General features: G+C 46.5%; 1 protein-coding gene across 6 annotated transcripts in view; it reads right to left on the bottom strand.

Annotated features, from left to right (window-relative positions):
• The window catches only part of Foxn3 (forkhead box N3), a 381,623-nt gene that overhangs the window by 211,253 nt on the left and 153,496 nt on the right, over positions 1–16,874 (bottom strand). For 3 of the 6 annotated variants that reach the window (XM_063241446.1, XM_063241450.1, XM_063241451.1), the window contains exon 1: positions 3,540–3,679. The exons of the other annotated variants lie outside the window; for them this stretch is intronic. The gene's annotated coding sequence lies outside the window, so the exon portion shown is untranslated. Of the gene's footprint in view, positions 1–3,539; positions 3,680–16,874 lie in introns of those variants that run through there. 6 annotated transcript variants of the gene reach the window in all.

Here is a 16,874-nt window from a genome sequence, read left to right as displayed (position 1 = left end):
CATCATTCTCGTTGAGTCACAAAAACTCACAGTCCCACCGCATAAAGACACAGAAGCAAGAACAATCAGCCCACCACAGTGACCTGATGTCCCTTAACTAGCACAAGACTGAGAACACATCGACAGATAGCATCTTTAATGTGCAAATGTCATAAAAAAGAATGCAAAAGTTGAAAATGCTTCCTCCTCAGATGTATGAAGTCTTTCAGCATGACCAAGTGAAAATCAATTATTTCGGGGTGCCACAGTGCTCTACAATACAGTACAAGACTATATTATGTACAAAATTCTTTCAGGCTTCACAATAAACACTGCCAAATGAGTGTAACACATAACTCCTGGGGCTTTGCAATACTTGTCTGTCCTTAGGGGAAAAGGAAAAAAAAAAAACAGGGCTGGGGACCTGGCAAGCACAAGGTCCTGAGTTCAATTCCTGGTACCCAAGTGTGGAAAACACCTATAAAACCTAAGGCCAGTATTTCAGATTAAGTTCAGCAGTTCCATACAGAGACCATCACAAGGTCCTTAGAAATAAAACTGTGGGCATAGGGTCCACTGATTTGGTTCCTGTAATTACTGTTTCCCTCACTAAAAGTCATGGTCCAAAACTCCTACTTTAATTATATTTAGTAGTTCTAAAGAGGAGGACAAGGAATTCTGTGGATTTGAACCTAAGGAAGAAATCCATTAAATTTTACTGGGAAAATACATCCAGAATGATAAAGCTAGTAACTTCAGATACTACAAACAAATGGAATGAAAAATGAACCCAAGCACTCTATATGCCCAGAATCCCAGTACTCTGGGAGGCTGAGACAGGAGTATCAGAAGTCCAAGATCAGCCAGGGCAACTCAGCAAATTAACAAAATAAAGTAACTTAATGGCCTGAGATATAGCTCCCTGTGAAGGCTCTAAGATCAGTTCTCAGTAACAACAACAAAAGAGTAGGGAGAAAAAAGTCAGGAGATTAACTGGCTGCTTCAAGACAAGAAGGCAAATTCAACAGAAACTGTTACCCAGTTCTACCCTGCCACCCCCACTTTTATCAATGACCTAGAACAGGGAGTAAAATAATAACTGATGACAAAGGAAAAACAAGGAAGTGGCAAGTCCATGAATAGCACGACATCCGCAGATACCAAGCAAGTTCCACCCTCCTGCATTAGATGTAGGACAGAAAGCACAATGGTTATGACAAGTCTTCAGTTCTCCACTTGTATCACTAAGACAATGACCGTGGCTTAAGAAAAGAGCTCGGTTTCAATTTTTCCCCCTTCCAATAAGATCAAGCAATCTACCTAAAACCAGGAATGAACACACCAAAAACAGAGACATGATCTTTCTGAGCCTCTCAATGTCCATTAAGACCACTTTGCAGGTACCTGCGCCTTTAGCAAAAAAGTTTTAGAATGGGATTCCAGAAAGTGGGATGTGAGGCACAAACCACTTAGCCAAGGGAGCTAAAAAGCTACAGCACTTTCCCTCACCCCCGAGGTAGGCACACACAGTCTGATCCCCGGAACTGTGCAACGTGCCTATTTCAAAGTGCACCCCAATCCAACCCAAATAGGGCAGTGCAGAAGACTATCCCTTTCTGTCAAATAAGGAGTAGTTCATGCCACACACTAAAGAGAAAAATAAAATGGTATCTCTAGGTTTGAGGATATGACAGCTCAATTTGCTATCACTTTTAACTTCTTTATCAACGAATCAGAGCTAGTTTCGTGTCTTACAAGTTTTCTCAAATCCCACCAGAAAGTGTTCTGATTACCAGTATATCCACACAGGAGAACACAAAAGAGAACTACCCAGCTACTGGAGTCAACTTTAGCTCCAAATGAAAGTTTTATGTCTCCTGAGCTTCCAAACAGGAAAATTATATCATGGCTGACAGTAAAGTAATTTAATTGCACTGTTGCTATGACAACATGCTGCTCTCTTTCTTTTTAATTTGCTTATTTGTCAGTAGCTTCCCAAAGGAACTAACATGCTATTCTCCATGTTTTCTTTTGTTTTAAGCAAACACTGCCAGCAATGTGGTTATATTAGAAAAATAGCATTGGGAAGAAAAGAAGGTTTGGGGTGCAGTATCCTAGGATCATTTGTCTGCCTTGTGTCTGATCCCCACCCCTCACTATTGACTACTTCTCAGAAAATTCCGTATCTTATAGTAACAGTAAGGGCAACTGCAGATCACTATAGTTCCATGTTGTGCAAAAGCAGAAAGAAAAGAAAAGAAAAGAAAAAAAAAACAGTTCCCAGAAACCACAGCTGAGGAGTTTTCCATTATTGTACTCTGCATAATTCCCCAAACCACTTTTTCTTCCTATTTTAGAGGCAGGAAGAAAGACGAAGAAGAAAAAAACAAAGATTCTGGATCATGTGAACCCGCAGTTAAGCAAAACATTTTTAATCTGCTGCCAATAGGTTGCTCCACCAGATTTGCAAATAGCTATTCACTAGTGACCTCCTTACAACTTTTACGTTTGTTATTAGTTACATTCCCTACATACACACACCCTCTTCGTTGTGTGTGTTTTTAATGACTTGCTGTGTGTCGTCACCTCCTCTCTCCCCCCCCCGCCCCCGGAGAAAATGCAGTAGAAAATCTTAAGTTTCTTGCCTAGTATCAGAACGTTTCCAAATAACTGACAAAGACATTATGGCCCAGTTCTCCACAGATGTTCAACGTGAACTTTTAAAAGTTGAGAAATCTTCCTTAAATCGAACCCGGCAGTCTACGAGTTTGGAGGACCGGGGAACCCCCCCCCCTCCATGCACGCGCAAGCACGCACGCGCTCCATTCCAGTCTACTGTACTTGTCAAAAATTTTTCAAGGGGACCAAAGGGAGCGGCGATTGGTTGCTTCCCACGTCAATCAGCTGTGTTGCCAGGAAACGGGGAAACTGCTTTTCTCCGCGTATACAGGGCAATTGGGAGCTCGCATACCTTCACTGCCGGTCAGACGTCATAAACCTTTTATTGGCCGCACCGCGGCGAGCCTTAAAAACAAATCAATAAAAGCCCGCCGTCCCCCAACTTATCCGGAGCCCAAGAAAGGTTTCAAAGAGACTGGGCGAGGAGAGGTCGGGCCTCGGGGGTCTCCGGAGACCTTTCCAGCTGGTGCCAAGCTTGCACAGTTTGGAGGGAGGGGGGTGAATCTTTGTTAGGAGCCTGTTTCTCATCTCAGGGTCTCCACTTGATCGGCACCCCCTCTCCGACCCGGAACGGCGGAGAGCCTGCTCCCTGCAGACAATACCAACTCTGGACCGCTCGGGAGTCTCTTCGGAAACCGAGGCACACACAGGGAAACAGCCTGCACGTCGGGGCAGGAAACTCTTCGGCCCGGGCAACTTCCCCGCGCGGGGGCTCCGAGTGCCCGCCTGGCCCGGCCCCCGCCCCGGCCCTTACCCCAGCGCCGCGGGATCGCTCGCCTTTCTGAGCGGCGAGGTCTTCTTCCCCAGGGCCGTCTCGGACGCGCCCCCAGCCGAGTCCCCAAGCCAGCTCGGGCGCCGGCGGGAGCGGGGCGCACACTCACCTGGCCGGAGCGGGGCGCGGGGACGAGGGGGCGCCGCTGCCCTTCAGCGGAGCCGACAAACTTTCGCAGGTGCCCAGCGGGCATCGCTCGGTGGCCCGGCTCAGGACGCGCGGGCGCGGCACGGCGAGCCCGGGGCAGCGGGCGGCGGGGGGCGGCCGCGGGCGCGGGCGGCAGGGGCGCGGGGGTCGCGGCGCGGCATGGGACCTGCGGCGTCCGCCGGGCGCGCCGCGCGTCCTCCCGCCGGCCCCGCCGCTCTCCCCGCCCCGTCCCGCCTCCCGCTCGCCTCCGCCGCGGCGCGTCGGGCCGGGGCGCGCCGAGCGGCGAGAAATTGTTTCCACTGCAAACAAAAAAAGGCGACACATGACCAGGCAGGAGGAGGGGAAGCGCGGGGAGGGAGGAGAGCAGAGGGGAGGGACGGAGCAAGGGGGCGGAGGGAGCCGGAGAGAGGGAAAACGTGGGCCGGGCCGCCGGCGGCCTGGGGCTCCGGGCGCAGACCTGCGGGGCTGCCCTGGCCGCGCCCCGCGCCCGCCCGGCCCTGCGCCGCTGCGCCCCGGAGTGCGGTGAGGCCGAGGCTGGCTCATCCCCTGCGCACCGCGGGCCCGAGGTGGCCGGCGTGGGCCCGGGGAACCCAAGTCGCCTGCGACTGCTGGCAGCAGGCAGGTGGGACGGGCGGCGCGTGGCCGGTTCCCTCCTCGGGCTCTGGCTGCTCCAGCGAGCCAGCGCTGCGCTGCTGGCAGCGAGTCGCTAGAAATCTCCTATCCTGTCTGCACGCCTTACATGGCTTGAAAGTAAAAATAAAAAGAATTAGGAGGCGAGCGAGGCTGGTGAGGGTGAAAATAGGAGATCCCGCTTCTCCCCAACTACAGCGTCCTGGCAGCACTCCCGAGCCCTCCGCGCCCTCCTCCAGCGCCCGCCTCTCGCCCGAGGAAAGGCACTGCCGCCTCCAGGCCAGGTGGCCGAGCGACAGCCGACGGAGGGACAAGAGAGGGTGGCCATTACAGAGGAGGAGGCCCTGAAGGCCACGCCGCAGGGGCCTCTCCAGGGGGTGGTGCCCAACGCTCCAAACGGCTTCCGGGCCTGCAGTGAGGACGAGTCTTAGCTCCTTCCCATCTGAGCTCCGAGGAGCCAGGCTGACGATTTGCGAGCCACCCAGCAAACGTGGCAGCCACTTCTCCAAGTCTGCAGGCTCCTCCAGAGAACGACCACCCAGTTATGGCCACACCAACCGGCTGCCTCCTCGCAGAGGATGAAAGCACAGAGTCCACCAGGACACTCTGGTGGTGACAGAAATAAAAAGACGGCTGTGCACCACTCCCGGGACTGAATCGGTGGTAGGTTCCTCCACGGAGGAGAAGCGGGGCGCTGTGCCCCCACCCCACTGGCTGAGCCCACCTGAGCTCGAACACACTCATGGTGAGCCGCAGGCCAGGACTCCAGTGTGCAGTTCCTTGAACAGAGCCACAGAGTGGAGGGAAACGCCGCCTGATAAGTTTTCTGGTTCAAAAGTAAGGAAACCCCAATACTCTTGAGAGTCAGACCCTTCACAAAGCTTCAGAAACCAGCACCTCTCAGACTCACCCACACCTCACTACGTCCCAGCACTCAGGAGGGACTCTTCCAGGGGGAACCCAGGGGTGGTGTGAGGTCAGAAGCCCCGCCCCCTTTACTACAGAGCACATGATGTGACCCATGCTGAGCCGAGCAGCAAAAGTGAAGCCACCCAGCCATTGGGTTGCTCGCCTGTAATCCTAGCATTCTAGGAGCCTGAGGCAAGAGGATTGCAGGTTTGAGCCCAGTCTGGATAATTTGGCACTTTAGCTAATCTCATCGCAAGATAAATAATATAAAGAGTCTGGGGATGTAGCTCAGTGTGAAAACCCTGGGTTCAATCTCCAGTGTTAGAAGAAAAAAATAAAGGGAAGTAAAAGGTATCAAGTGGCAGAGACAAATTAGATCATTTTCGAAATCTCACCCCAGAGATTCTGAGAGTCAAAATTGGTAACCAAAGTCAGAATAAGATAAACTCGGTCTCCCGTACTCAGGCTAGTTCAGCCCAGCCCTCCATCAGCACCTCCTCTTCAACAGCTTAATCTCCAGTGGGAAACCAAAGCTGAACTGAAATTAGGAAACTTGGTCTAACCCCCTTGCCAAATAGATTTTCCTCCAAGCCCCTTCCTGAACTTGATTGAGGGGAATAAGTTGTTGGCCTCCATCACCAGCTCCTACCCTGCCCCATTCCCCCAACCTCACACCATAGGGACAAATCTCTGCATTAAGTACTGATGGCAGATTATCTTCACCCCAAAGCTTCTGAGTTATGGAAGCCCAAAATACCTGTGCACGCAATATTGTACACAAAATATGTCACTTTTTTTTTTTTTTTAAGATAGGGTCTCTCGGTGTAGTCTAGGCTGGCCTTGAACTCATTGTGTAGCCCTGGCTGACCTTTGATTCATGATAATCCTCCTGCCTCAGCATCCTGATTGCTGGGATAGGAGGGGTACGCCGTCAAACCCAGCTTCATTCTTGTTTTTCTTTTTTTCTTTTCTGGTACTGGAGATTGAACCATTGCATTGAGCTATATCCCTAACCCTTTGTTTTTTATTTTTCATTTTGAGACAGGGTCTTGCTAAATCACCAAATTGGCAAGACTGGGCAGGAATTTGTGATCCTCCTTCCTCAGACTCCCAGAGTGCTAGGATTATAGGTGTGTATCATCATACCAGTTAGAAAATGTCATTTTTTCCCTATTTCTTTCTTTCTTTCATTTGTTTGTTTGTTGATTTTACACTGAAGATAAAAGCAAGGCCTTTTGTACTGAGCTACATTCTCAGCCCTTTTTTCAAGATTTTGTGACAGTCTCTAAATCACTGTTTCCCAGGCTGTCCTCAAATTTGGGATCCTCCTGCCTCAGCCTCCTGGAATGCTGGTACTATAGGCAGGTACCACCCAGCCTAGCAGGAACATGTCATTCTTAAAAATCTGCAAGCGTCCAAGGTCTAAATCAGTCATCCCAAGTGAGCAAAAACTACAAACCTAGCAAGCTTGGGCCTTGAGAAGCCATAAGCAGCAGGTATGGTGCATGAGGTAAGCTGCCTTTAATTAGCTTGCTTTTCTTTCTTTCTGCCAGTTTTTGGTTTGTGGCCTTGGCAGATGTTTTTAAATTTCCCTCTTCCATTACAGGTGTGGCAACAGGTATAAGAGAATGTAGGGGCTGACCCTATCTGCTATGCAAGGCGCAGGTGTCTGCCTGCCTGCCTGACTGAACTGGGGGTCCTGATTTGCAGTGGAAACCAAAGAGGACGTAGTGTGGGTTCTTCCACCTTGTCCTGACTCTGGGACATGCTCCCTGGTAAAAGGATGCAGGGGCCACATTGATGTAGGAACACGCCCATTCTCAATTCTCTCCTAGAATTTTCAGTGGTATCCTTGTGTCCCAGACTCCAAGAAGTCTCACATAAACAAATCAAATCACTTAAACTATGGTTTTACATTTGACAGTAGACTCCTAGAAGTGCCCTGGAGCTCCTTTTAGAAAATACCTGTATCCTGCCTGAGGATTTGATGGAACCATTCTGCAACTCCATTTGGGCCTGGACTGGAGAATACAGAATATCTGGGAGCCAGAAGATGTGATTCTCAGTGCAGTCAGCTCCAGACAGTGTGGGGCCTCAGTTTCTCATCCATGACGCTTCACTGAGTGTAAAGCTGGTGGTTCTCCACCAGACAGTGACAACTGGATGGATTAGCAGTGAGTGCTCACTGCAGATGGGGAGGCCCAAAAGACTTTCAAAACAAGAGAATCACAGAGGTCCGGAAAGGTGGGCTTCCGGTCGGGATCCTTCAAGCAGGCTCCAGCACAGAAGACATGAGTACCACCAGGCTCTGTGGACCTCAGTCATCAGGTAATTTTTCCCTCCATATTTTTCCCTCTGAGACCCTACATTTCCTCTATTGCCTTCTGTATATCTGCTCCCCTTCCCTCCCCACGGGTGGCTTTCCTGTCTGTTTATAACCACATATGCTGCTAGTGCCAAGTCTTAAAGTATTCTGACGTGTAGCACCCACCACCTGCACATGGTCTTGGCTTCTACTGTATAGTTCAGTCTCAGGGAAGTGCCCTGATTGGCCCAGGCTGAGTCAGGTGATGCCTTCTGTCTGCTGCCTCCAAAGAGCTGAGACAAGGTCATAGTGGATAGAGATGCTTTGGAAGAATGATAGCTAATAAGACAGCTTAGTGTATGACCTGGGGAAATGGGGAAGTGATGTGCTAGACTTGAACTTCTCAACTAGAGCTGCCCAACAAAACCAACCAGGAAGCCACACCTCATGAGGCCAACTCAAGGATGGGCTCAGGCCTGCCCCCTTTGAAAAGGTACCATGGGATGATTCTGCTTACAGAATGCTGTTCCAGGTAGAAGAGATGCTGTTCTAGGTAGGAGAGATGAAAGGCACAAATAATATATGTATCAAATGTGATAAGTGTGTTAGAAGATATGGTCATCCTCTGAACAAATATTTATTTCCTTAGTTCCTAGCAAGTACCTGGCCTTGTGTTCGATGCCAGAAATACAAGGTGTTTTGTTTTGTATTCATTGTTTTATTTGTTGATGTTATTTTGTGGGGGGAGGAGTTGTGTGTATTTTGCCAGCACTAGAGATTGAACCTAGGAACTTCACACAGAACAATATCCCCAGTCCCTTCTAAAATTTTCTTTCTAAGACAGTCTTACCAAGTTGCCTAGGCTGGACTCAAACTTGGGATCCTTCTGCCTCAGCCTCCTACAGGAGTGTACAGCCATGTACAGATCAAGTTACAAAGTCTTTGTCACCATGGAGCACACATATTAGTGCTAAGAGTGCAAGCAGCATATCCCCAAACCCCCGAAAGGCTCCTGGGAACAGTTCCTGTGCACTAAGTTTGCACAGCGGGTAGCTCACTGGATGTTTCTGAGCCCAGAAGTTGTTCTCTTTAGGATTCAAAAGGTGAAAGATAGTAGATCTGAGATGAGTTTAGGGAGAGGAAAGAAGGAAAATGGAAGAGCAAAACGTGGCCAAACAACTCAGAAATTATTACGTTTATCCACCAAAAGGGAATGAAGGCCCTGGGTTTGATAACCCAACAACAAAAACAAAGAGAATGGAGACTTTATTTAAATTGTATTTTTAAAAACTAGGAGAGGACGGAGGTGTAGTTCAGAGGCAAAGTGCTTGCCTAGCATGTGTGAGTCCCTGGGTTCAATCTCCAGCCCCGAGGAAGGGGGAAAATATACAGAAAATGCTAAATAAGTGGTTTCCTCTGAGTGTTAGTTATAGGAGTTCATTTCGTTTTCATTTTTTTTGCCTGCTCCTTCCACACTTCTTTATATTTTCCAAATTTTCTGCAGTGAACATTTAATATACTTACAACATCCTAATGGCAAGAGGGCTGTCAGAGCAGAGTGCCTCATTGCTCCTGATGTTGTGCATCAGAAATCACCTAGAAGCTTGGCTTGAATGGAGTTAGTGGGCTCTCACCTCTAGAATTTCAGGTTTGGGAGTTCTAGGCCGGGGCCTGAGAATTTGCTCCTCCAAAAAGCTCTCAAGTGTTGCTACCGCTACCTGAGAACCACACTCAGAGCCACTCATTCAAAAAGAACCTGCAAGATTGGAAAACTGAACTTTGAGTCTTCAAGAGAAGAACCAAGAGGACTTGTCAAATGACAAGATATGGGATGAGAGGAAAGATGATAGTCAAAGATCACTTCTTTTTGTTTTTCTCTTGGTACTGGGATCTAACTCATGAACTGGCATGTGCCAGGCAGGCGCTTACACTGTGGCACTAAATCCCCAGCCCAAAGATCACTTCTTAATTGTGGGTTGACTAGGAGTTTCTTTGAGTTAACCTAAGAGTCTTAACAGTATTCTTCAGGGTTAAAAAAGCTTTCAAGTTCCCTTTTGTGGAAGAGAGAGAGAGATCCTCAGTTGCAAGATCTCGAACCTCTTAGTGATCTGGAAGTGGTCAACATTTGGGCTTTCTTGGCATCCTCTCTGGGGATTACTTTTTGCATATTCTTGGTGTTTACATGACTAATTCTGAAGGGTGGAGCCCAAGGCAAGGCTTCTTAGAATTGCTTCAGTGCTCAGCATGATGGAGCACCCCTGTAAACCCAGCTCTCAGGAGGCTGAGACAAGAGGATCACCAAGAATTTGAGTCCATGGCTGGTGCCTGCCTGGCAAGTGCAAGGTCATGAGTTGGATTCCCAGTACTAAAAGAAAAATAAAAAGAATTGCTCCGGTAAAGAACGGAGGCAGGAGGTTCCCCTGAGAATGAAGAAGTGTAGGGACAGAGCAAATAGAGCTGGACTGTGGCGGAGTGAAGTTCATTAGTTCAGGTGTCCCAGCCAAATCTGAGTTTGTGAGGTCTCCTTCAAGAGGCAAAATAGAAATATAAAACCTGTCCACTCCTCTTTGGGCCCAAACACAAGTGTGAGCTGATGATCTAGAATTCAGATTTAGTGAATGTATTAACTCAACAAGTATTTACTAAGCATCTAGCAACTCTATGCCAAGAACTAAATAAAAGAGTCTTATAAGGACCCAGGAAAAATGAAAGATGAGGCATGGAGGATAGGAAGAAACAGGAGAGTTGGTGAGTATTGCAAAGCACCAGGAATAAACACACCAAGCCTAATGCTGAGACCAGACGTGGTTTAGCATAGTAGCTAGACACACACTACGGTCATACTCGGACTTTATTACTTACTACTTTTATAACCTTTGTCAAGGTACTTCATTCTTTTTCTATCTAGTTTCCTTAAAAAAGGAGGGGAGGCCAGATGTGCCCACCTGCAATCTCAGCACTAGGGAGCTGGGGCATGAGGACCACTGATTGGAGGCATTAGTGAAACCCTGCTGGGGTCTACATTAGTGACACGCTGTCTCTAAAGTCAAATCAAATCAAATTAAATTAAATTAAGAAAGAACGGAAAGGAGATAGGAAGGAAGGGGAAATGAGGAGAGGACTATAGCAATATTTACCTTTGCTGGTCAGCTTTTCATCACTGTAACGAAATGCCCCAAGATGATTAACTTATGAAGAGAAAAGATTTATTTTTGGCCCACAGTTATGGAGGTCTCAATCCATGATCATTGTACTCTGATACTCTGGACCTGTGGCATCACCATGGGAGCCTGTGGCAGAACAAAATCGATCACCTCATGGCCAGGAAGCATAAGAGAAAGCGGAAAGGGACCAGGCCCACTTTACCTTCCAGACTCACCCTCGATGGCCTAAGACCTCCGCTAGGCCCTGCCTCTTGCCTTCTGCCACTCCCTCTGCCACATCCAATCCTTAGCAGCATTTCGCAGAGTTGTGATGAAGATTAAATTAAGTACATTTTGTAAGGAATGTGTAATGGTACTCTGGTTCGTAGTGCTTTTTGTTTTGTTTTGTTTTTCTTGCACTGTTTGGGTTAAGTAAATAAATCAGAAGGAAAATACTGACATATTTGCAAAGCAGTTTATAATTTGTATGTATTGGGACAGAAATTAAAGTAAAGTACAAAAAATATGTAAATGTTTTCTACATATAAAAATGGGTTAACTGAGTATGCCTAGAATCCCAGTGCTTTGGAGGCAGAAAGATTGTAAATTGTAGCCCCGCCTAGGAAATTTAAGGACTCAGTGAGTCTCTATCTCAAAATTTAAAATAATAATAATAATAAAAGGGCCTGGATATATAGCTCAATGCAAAGGCCCTAGATTCAATTCCTAGGACTGCTAAGAAAAGGAACAAGAAGAAGAAGAGGAAGAGGAAGAGGAAGAAGAGGAGGAAAGAAAGAAAGAAAATTTATGACTTTTACAACTCTATGAGAAAAAATATTGTGACTCTAATAAGGTATTATTGCTTGTGTCTACATGTCCCACACATAGTCTCATGCAATCCTAGGCAGTGATTTTCCAGAGTTAGCTGGGTCTAGAGTGTGTGATGCTGAAATCTACTCAAGGTGCAATGCCAGGCTCAAAGGCACTCTGGATGAAGGGTGTGAGTGCCAACAGGCCTGAGCAGCCTGCAGAGCTGCCAGAAGAGTTGCAGTTCCCTGGCTGCTTCGCTGCCCTCTGCCCACCATGAGCTGTTCTCCTCTGCAATGCCTGTCTGTGTGCCACCCTGCCTCAGAGGCAGATGATTGTGGACTGAAACCTCTACGAACTGTGGGCTAAATAAACCTTTCTTCTTTTAACTTTGGATGTCAGGTGTGTTGTCTTAGCAATGAGAAATGCAACTAAGACATAAAGAGAGAAGCAAGTTCCTAAAAAGAGTCATAAAAACAAGAATAGCCCCAGGAAAAGATTCTTAACCTCAGTAAAAATAAAAGAAAATGCAAAATCAAAGCAATTGTGATATTTCATTTCACCTATCAGACTGGCCCAGATGTATGGAACGACCATGCCACCGTGGGTGCAGTTGTTGGTGGGAAGCTGGCTAGGTACAACTATACAAAATGAATTGAAACTTAAATGAGTCTAGCCATCGATCCTAAATTTCCAGCTTCTAGGAATTGATCCTAGACCAGATACCATAACAGGACAGTTGGCCTCCGTGGCCAGTGCCTACCCCATGTGGCCACAGCACCAGGAAAGCAGGATTTGTGCTTATTTTATTTAGTTTCATTCACCTAGCATTTATGCTAGTGCCTGACAAGCATGGAAGACAATACAGACACACTGAATAAATGAACTGAAAAGTGTGACAGTGCATTTGGGGGATACTGTTTATAAACATGAAAACTTGAAAATGACAAGAATAACTGGCTCGAGGTATATTACTACATTATATAGGCCACAGCAGCCCTGTTCCCTTTGTCCCTTACATTTGCATTTTCCAGTGGTCCTGAACCAAGTTTTCCATTTGTAAATCATTTTCACATTCTTATAGGCTCTATGTATGCTCCTAGGAGAAATCCAGAGTTAGGTTTCCCATAAACCCCTGGTCACAATATTTTCATCAGCTGATCAATATATAATGCTACCTAACTGTGTTTCAATTACAAGAAATTCTACAGATCTGAGTGTGATGGTGTATACTTGTAATACCAGCACTCTGGGAGACTGAGGCAGGAGAACCACAAGCTTAAGCCCAACAAAGATAGATAGATAGATAGATAGATACAATTTTGATTCATTAACACTGAGCTCACTGCTAACAGCTCTATGACTCATGCCTGCAAAAAGCTTTTCCAACATATGTCTTTGTCTCTCAAAACCATCTTTTACTTCTAAACACTAGACAGCACTTCATCCCCACCTGGGTGCCATTTTAAATAGCAAAATCAACAAAAATGCAAAAGATGTGGTACTACATAGACCACCAAAAGGTATGCTTGTTCACAGTACAAAAGCAGAAAAAAGGTGGCACACGCCTGTACTCCTAACACTCAGGAGGCTAAGGCAGCCGGCCTGGGCTACAAAGTGAGTTCAAGGCCAGCCTGAACTACGCAGTGAGGCCCTGTCTCAGAAAAGACAAAAAAAAAAAAAAAAAAAAAGTGACAGGACGCAAAGTGTCGCCAGGGATATAGCTCAGTGGCGTAAGCGTCTTCCTGACAAGTACAATGTCCTGAGTTCAATTCCCAGTCCAAAGAAAAAAAAAAGTTGAAACACAGTGTCACCTCACTCAGCATTACCTGGGAATGTGCATACTGGGTGGCCTAAACATTTTGCTGCTCTGCATGTTTATGAATGAACATGAATGTGCCCTTGGTTTTATTTTAAATTTTGGTGAGAGGGCAAATTCACAAATGGAGAATCCACTGGGCGTGATGGCACGTGCCTATAACCCTAGTACTGGGGAGGCTGAGGCAAGAGGATCACTGCAAGTTGGAGGCCAGCCTGGGCTATGAAGTGAGTTCAGGTCCAAACTGGGCAGCACAGTGAGACTGTCTCAAAAAGACAAAAAGCAAAGCAAAGCGAATGGGGAATGTGCCAATAACAAGGGATGACTGTATGCAAGTACTATGCAGCACAGAGCCAGTACCATCGGCATTCTAAGACTTTGCAAATAAATATTCATTTTAGCCTCACATTAATCAGGTGAGGGACGTATTATTAATACATCATTTATAAATGAGGAACCTGAGGCCCAGAGGGGTTTGGCCACCAGTGCATAGTCACACAATGAATAAGTGATGGATCTGGGAACCTACAGAGCCACGTTAGAGCCAGGTTCTGGGGAGAAACCAAGAGATAATTTAGATTTATTCAGAAAAATTAAAAGGCATGCGAGATGGGGAGCAAGGCTCAAACAAGGAAAAATGATCTGTAGGCTATAAAGGAGGAAGAATGTAAATTGGGATGTTGGGACACACCTGTAATCCCAGCACTCTGGGAGGCTGAGGCAGGAGGACTACAAATTCAAGCCCAGCCTGGGCAATTTAGCAAGCCCCTGTCAAAAAAAAGGGGGGGGGGGGAGTTAGCGATGTAGTTCAATGCAAAGACCACAGATTTCATTACCAGTTCTACAAAATAAATAAATAAGACCTCCTAAAGTAAAGTTCTGCTTTTGGGGGCTGGAGGTTTAGCTCAGTGGCATAAGCACCTGCCTTGGAAGCAGGCAGTCGTGAGTTCGATCCCTGGTACCGATAAAAAGGAAAAACACACACACACACACACACACACACACACACAAAAGTTCTGCTTTTATGTCATAATCAATACAATATGGTATATCTTTTTTTTTTTTTTTTTTGGTACCGGGGATCGAACTCATGACCACACACTTACAAGGCAGGTGCTTATGCTGCTGAGCTAAATCCCCAGCCCAATATGGTATATCTTTGTCATGAAAAATAAATCAACTGGACACCAAATGTCAAATAGTCTGTAGGTGCTTTGAGAGGCAGGGACCCTCCCTTATGTTTCTCTTCCGCTCATGGCCTGTTGCATCACTGTCAAAAATATTATCATTTCTTCTTCCCAACATAGGCTCCTCTGTAACACTCTCTCAAGCAGGAATTTACCAAGTCGGTAGATCACTCAGAAGTGGCCGCTCACCCCTTTCTTCCTGTGACATTTGTAGGTGTTTTTATTGTTTTCCTCTCTCTGTGAGCTCACACCTCAGTCTCTGGGTTTCAGAGACTGAGTCCCCGCAAGTTCACCTGTGCCAACAAGTAACTGCTCTTACTTTACTCTTTCGGAAAGATATGGAAGGTGATAAGTTTTTTTCAGGATGGACTTTTAAAAAGCAACCAAAGCTCTAAAGTGAATGCAAACTCTAGGAAACTGGCTACAGATTAAACTATTATTACATACTTCCCCCAAGGTACAAAATTCCTTTCTGAAGATTAGCAACTTACTCAACCTATTACAAAAACCAAACCTAAGGTTCCTTCTCTGTCGGGTGGCAAAGTTCACTGACACTTTCTGTGTTGAAATCCCTACTGTTTCCCAAAATAGGATCTCTTCTGCTTTTCTTTCTTTTCTGTGGTGCTGAGGATTGAACTCAAAGCTTCATACATGCTAGACAGAGCTACTTCTCCAGACCACAGTGTGCCTTTAATATTGCAGCTCAGGTATGAGCCAAACATATCCATAAACCATGAGGCATGATTGCACATGAGTGTTCATTCTCCTAAAGGCGAGGACTGGAAAAGAAATAGCTAAATGGATACTGTCTGTGGGTGCATCCAACAGCACCTCATTTCTCTGTACCCAAAACGTGACTCTGACTAGTTTCAAAGATCTGGCCTCCAAACAAACAAGCATCCTTTTTAAGTTGGCATTTTTTCCAAAGAGGAAGCCTGAGCATTTTTCCTGCAAGCATCACGCAGTGCCGAGCCAGCTGTCTGACAATATGGGTCCCTGAAGGGGGTGCTGCCCACGTTGGTACAGCAGCCACCGATGCCTGTTGCTCATAGCAAATGTCAGCAGGAAGGCAGAGCATGGGTGCAGGGACTTGGCAGAGACACCCCAGAGAAGCACCTATGCACCCACAGTGCTAGCAGAGGTTACCCGAGGACCAAGATTAGCATCCCACATGAAGTCCAGACCCAAGGAGTAAAGATCAGAGCTTTCCAGAGGCTGTCTCAGGTAGTTCAAAAGGGGATAGACCTCTGGACATCTGTTCCAAAGAAATCCCACCTACTACTGGCACATGCTCGCCTCCCAGGCGGGTTTCCAAGGGGCAGCTATAGTGGGTCACTTTTATACAGTGATTTGTGCTGAGCAATGTAGAGATGGGATGTGGTGGCCATCTCCAGTGAGTGTGGGCCTCTACTTTGCCCCAGACCTTGAAAGGTCTTGACAAGTGTGGTGGTGGATACCTGTAACCCCTGCACTGGACAGTCTGATACAGGAGGATCACCACAAGTTCAAGGCCAGTTTGGGCTTACACGGTGAGTTCTGAGACCCTGTCTCAGTAAACAAAAACAAAACAAACAATCATCTTGTTGATTCTATTGTAAAAACAATGCGGTTTCCTCTTGCCTTGGAAATCTGGCCTAGAATTCTTGCTATGGTTTCTTCATCCACTTGAGCTTGATGTGCAGAATTGAGATAACGTGACCTCCTCCAAACACCCTTCTTCCTCCAAACTCTAGTGATATCCTCTGCCTCAAACGCCTATCCCACAGGAGAGCCTGGCTCAGCTGCTGTGTGACAACTCCCCAGCTTGCTTTTTGCTTTTGAATAACTTGAATATCAAACCAAGCACAAAGGGAATAAAAAATACACAGTAGTTGCTGGGGGGAAAAAAGCTCATTACAGCCACTTTATTCTCTCTGGCAAACACCACCAAAAGATTTTTTTTTAAATCCCCCTGAAACTTCTCATTTAAGCATGGGGTGCAAAAGGCATCTGAAATGTGAGAGTTCCAGGACCCGCACAGGAGAAGAAAGGGAGGGTTTCAATGAAATACAAAAACCAACACAGATCTGAAGGGGAACAGGCGGCCCCCACAACAAGGCAGCCAACTGCCAAACTGTCATTTTGCTCCACGGCTGAACAGAAGGCTCAAGTAATGACAACCACAAAACTCATTTAAAGTCTGAAAAGGTGACTACTGAGCTCATTCATGCTGGCTATAAATTATTCACTACAACACTGATCCCACTCAAGACAAACAGAAAAGTAAACTTTAAACACAGGCACCGCTGGCCTTCCGAAGTGCAGTAAGTTATGTCTGTTAAAACTTCTCACAATACGAAGGATACTTGTCTCCCCTTCATCTATTGTCACATTATTCTTCTGTTTACTTTTTTTTTACTGCCTTTAATCAAGTTTAAGCAGACACAGCTGTTACACGTTTATTTCTCCGTTGAGTTTTTTTCCATTAGTTATTACGAGCAATCATGATGCCCTAAAT

The sequence above is a fragment of the Cavia porcellus genome, unplaced genomic scaffold (assembly GCF_034190915.1).
Source record: "Cavia porcellus strain 051 isolate PalLab524CR breed Dunkin Hartley unplaced genomic scaffold, mCavPor4.1 scaffold_31, whole genome shotgun sequence".
Lineage (NCBI taxonomy): Eukaryota > Metazoa > Chordata > Mammalia > Rodentia > Caviidae > Cavia > Cavia porcellus.
The sequence above is the reverse complement of the archived record's forward strand: the minus strand, read 5'-3'. Positions and strand labels throughout refer to the sequence as shown.